Source organism: Tupaia chinensis, unplaced genomic scaffold (genome assembly GCF_000334495.1).
Source record: "Tupaia chinensis unplaced genomic scaffold, TupChi_1.0 Scaffold147433_1, whole genome shotgun sequence".
Taxonomy (NCBI): Eukaryota; Metazoa; Chordata; class Mammalia; order Scandentia; family Tupaiidae; genus Tupaia; species Tupaia belangeri.
This window is the reverse complement of record NW_006207284.1, coordinates 876,807-881,526: the sequence shown is the minus strand read 5'-3', so window position 1 is coordinate 881,526 and position 4,720 is coordinate 876,807. Positions and strand designations below refer to the sequence as shown.

The window sequence follows — 4,720 nt, the reverse complement described above, 5'->3', positions numbered from 1 at the left end:
CAGCAGGAGTAAGTCTACACTCGGCAACATGGAGCATTTTGCACAAAACTCTTTCTTCTGTCTCAGGAGGCATCAAACCAAAGATTTTTACCAATCCTAAAGCCTTTAGGACTAGATGACATCAATATAACACTCACAGTGCCTAGTGTATGTACACACATAATTTTAAAAAGTTAGTTCTAAGGCAAAACACTAAAGCATTCCCAACAGGAGATGAGGCCAATCAAATTACAAGTCTGTTCATTCAAATATAACAGATTACATGTAGCTACTTCCCTTTGAAGAATAAAAGAAGCAATTAAAAAGCCACTTTGGAAATCTATTCAGTATGCACTCTGATTGGGCTAATATTTTCCTTGCACACAGCTCCATTATTAAAAAAAAAAAGAAAGGTAGAAAAATGTGTCCATTAATACATACAGTACGTTTCTGACACTCAGAATTCATCAGCAAAGAATTAGGAAACTGAATAGGACCTCTGGGGTGGCAGAAGACACTAATGCACACACCCATCTTCAAGCTAATGCCTGCTAAGTCTTGCAAGACTAACCAACTGGTCTACTTCATTAAGGACTGCATGGAAGAACATGCTGTACATTTTTCTTGTGAAAGAGTTTTATTATTTTTAATCCAAATGAAGCCAAATCTTTATATGGTCTGCAACATGTAACAACATTCGCAATATTGCTATGCCTGCCCATGACAATGAGATCTAAGCAATATCAGAGGCTCGTGCACTCACTCAGGCAACTTGGAGACAAGGTCAGCCTGCAGTCATTCTGAATCCACTGTTCAGTCAAGGATGGAAGGGCTGGGAGCAACTAAACCAACACTGCCAACCATGCGCCCCCCCTTTCACACAAGCTCCTGCAGAAACTAGCTTTGAGGGAAGGAATGGGTTTGAGAGTGGATAACCGTGATACAGAAAAAGCAGCTAATTCCAGTAAGTCCGATGATCAAGATCCAGTTTAAAAAACAACCCTAAGCATTCTGCTCATCATCAAAAACATCTCCCTCATGAGTAGTGGTATACACATGCCTCAAGCCTAAGTAATATCAATATACTTTCAGCACTTTTATTCTTTGATGTTTTCATAAACATCTCATCTGGCACATTACATGGCAATTTCCCTTGGAGTACTGAGATCGAGTCACTGGGAGGTGGATGACTTATGAATCATGGCAGGGGTAAGATTCAAGAATTCCAAAAAATGTTCACAATGTGCAAAAAAGAAATAAAAAGTTTCTCATTCTTTACTTGCCCCAATGCTTCCAGATCTGGATTTACTTCTTTAACAACAGCCTCATTGTAAGAACTCAATCTTTGTTTTTCCTTAAGAATCAGACAAGCTACTTTCTGAGCCACAGGAAAATTGCTGCATCACTTTAGGCTCTACACATTTGTAACATTCACGTTCACCAAGAAACTAAAAGCTCATTTACTTCTATCCTCAGCAAAGCTTTAATGCTCAACTAATCTTAAATATAATTTCCTGAAGAGCTGAGTGTGTAACAATAATGAAAATCTATAGCCATGTCTAACTGTGCCTACAGATCAAATACTCAAGGAGGTCTCTGCTCCTTCCTAATTTTCAAAACAGCACACCACCACAGTTTTCATCAAGATTTCACCCAAAAGTATCTTTTCTGTGGATTAATAAGTTCCCTCAACTTCTTTTCAGGCTTATGCTTTGATTTTCTTCCCTGTCTTAATTATACCTAACTGTGAATGCATTTGTAAATGGAGATCATGCAAGTACGATTCAATCTCACGAAAGGAATACAGCAGTGATCACAAGAGACAGTGACAGTAGTCAGGGAAAATTGGAATCCCATTTTAACATTTATACCTTAAGTTTACATCTTAGATAAAAGACTTTGTAACTACTCTGCAAACAAAATAACCTACTTGAAAAGTTCGGCAATCGACAACATCATCCTATTAGATAGGAATAAAACTTGTGAATTTTTGAGTTTTTGCTACCCCTCAGGCTCACTCCCAAAGCATCTCTAAAGGTGAGCCGATACAACAACACCTGAGGCCCATTTGTGCTGCACTTACACAGGATAGTGGCGTATTGCAGACCTATAGTTCTCATGACACCCCCTCACACCTTTCAGCACTGGAACCTGTCAAGTTGATCCCCTTATCAGTTTTCACACTCAAGCTCTTCTCTCTCTTGTTCCCTATGAACAATGCTGCTCCAAGCAGAGAATCTAAGATCTTGAATGTCAAAAACGACCTCGAACAGACATAACTCCAAGCAGGCTCTCCTTCTTTCCCTCTTCCTTCTTTTCCATACCAAAGACAAACGTGGCTAAAGAGGAACACAAAAACTGGCCCCTAGGTTTATTTCTTTAAGTATAAAAAAGGATGACTATGGTTCTGCCTAGAATATCTTCCTGCTGTTTCTGCTGAGAGAGATGACTTTCAAAAACCCAATACAACACTGGCTTCACATGACTTTCATCTTACATTGGCCAGAGCAGCTAACTTCATCATAGTAAAATTTTGCCCATTAACAGATCTAGAGTGGTCTTTGAACCAGAATTTATACAATGCTAACTTTAAATGGTTTCATTATACAGTCACAACAAAGTATGATAGTGGTCCTATACGAAGCGTGTAGACTAGACCATCTATGTTTGTGTAAGTATTCTCTGATGTTTGTCCAACAGCAAAATCCGCTGACAATGCATTCTCTGGATGTATCCCATCATTAAGTGACACATCACTGTACTTCAAAACTTCCTAGCATCTCTCCATTTCAGTGGGGCTTCTCATCAAGTTTCATGGCAAGTTTCTGAAAATATAATAGAATCTAAATCTGCCCCAACTTGCTCACACTCTCTGGGCTCAGACACAGAACTCCATCACTCACAAACTGTGGACAGTGTCCAAGTGACTCCCTAACCCTCCATCTTTTGAATCTGAAACAGAGGTTATTAGGGTACCTCATTAAGAGAATGGGGATCCAGGTGCTAAAGCCAGGGACACACAGCGGCAAAGTCAGTTAGCCTTCTACAAGCATCAGTAATTATTGTGACTGTGGTTGCTGTTGCTTTAATGGGATAATAAATTAATAAGATAATAGAAGGGCAGTTCCAGAAGCAGTGTGAATCCTGGAACCATAGTAGCAAGTGGTTCATGACAGCCATTTTATCAGGCAGGTGTGTTAAGGTTGAGGATTTAGAAGCTTGGAACCTATATACTCTAGTTAAAGTATTCTCCAAATGGTTCCCAGATAAAATACGTTTGACTGGGTTGGTTCTGTGGCACAGTGGTAACGCACTGCCCAAGAAAGGCTGGGCCACACATGACAATTATGGTTTGAGCCCTGGGCAAAGAGGCCTGAAAACATGTCAGGCATGTGTGTGAGTTCAAGATCTAACTCACTGGAAGAAAAGAGGAAGGGCACTGCAGTGTGATCAAGCCCTGTGGAGGGCGTTCATGTCTGTCTGTTTCTCTCAAGTGCACCTGCACAGGCTGTATTGGAATAATAAAAAGTAAAATAAAAAATTAAGATATTTAAAAATGTGTTTGCTGGGCCAACATGTGGTGTGGTAGTTCAGGTGAATCATGCAAGGCGCATATGCATGCATGCCCAGAATTCCAAAAGGAGAATGGAGAAAGGATTGTGGCATGGCCATCCCTTCTGAGGGGGTAAAGGGAGGGATGATTTCACTTCCCCTCTCTCTTCCTCTTCCTCTTTCCATTTGGCAAAAACCTAAAAATGTGTTTGATTTACAGATGAGGAAAAGAAAAATCCAAACTTTGGAATTCATCACTAACTTGGATTATAGACAAAACACTTCTAGCCAACAAAATATACTCAAGTTTTTATCAAGGCAAAACAGCACTGGGCTGGGAGACTACATATCTAGCTTTGCAATCATTTTCAATGCTTACTGACAACAGCTGGAAGAGCAGGTCACCTATACAAAACTTACATATCATCCCAAATGAAATTTGGTATTTTCACCATAATTCTTTAATTCTTTTTTTTTTTCTTTTAAAGAGATATTTCCTATAGGGTGCATGAGCTCACCAGAGAGCAACAAAGACAAAAAGTGAGAAATCACCCCCCAGGGGGATGGCCATGCTGCAACCCCTTCTCCTCTATTCTCCTCTCAGGATCCTGGGTATGCATACACACAAGCTTGGCATGAGTTCTAAGCCCCCCAGTCCAGGACTTGAACCACTGTCATCCATGTAGGAGTCCAGCGATGTAACCATTATGCCATCTGCTGATCCCAATCACAATTTTAATAAGTAGTAAGGAATTCTTAAAATTCTGTTTTGGGAACAATTCCCAAATTACATCTATTTCTTTCCCTTAGCCCAATGGTTCTCAAAGTACAAGCTCTGAACCACCAACATTGACATCACTGGTAAAGTAGAAGTGTAAATCTTAGAACCCCCCCCCCATATATAAATCAATCAGAAGCTTGAGTGGGGCCCAGCAACCTGCTTCCATGAGCCCTTCTGGCAACTCAGATACATGCATAAGTCTAAGGGCCACTGCCAATAAGCTATTAACATGTACACTGGCCATTGCTTCTGAAAGCTCTTTTCCTCACAAAACTATCTGGCATTTTTCTGCTCCTTAAAACCCTGCTCTATAGGATGATGTCAACTGTTCCTTTCTATTTTTAATTCTTCATGATGAAGCTGAGGATGAATCATTCAACACCTTATGTGATCACTTAAATAGTAAGG

General features: G+C 40.1%; 1 protein-coding gene across 3 annotated transcripts in view; it reads right to left on the bottom strand.

Annotated features, from left to right (window-relative positions):
- The window catches only part of MGAT5 (alpha-1,6-mannosylglycoprotein 6-beta-N-acetylglucosaminyltransferase), a 387,858-nt gene that overhangs the window by 337,113 nt on the left and 46,025 nt on the right, over positions 1 to 4,720 (bottom strand). The gene's annotated exons all lie outside the window — the stretch shown is intronic.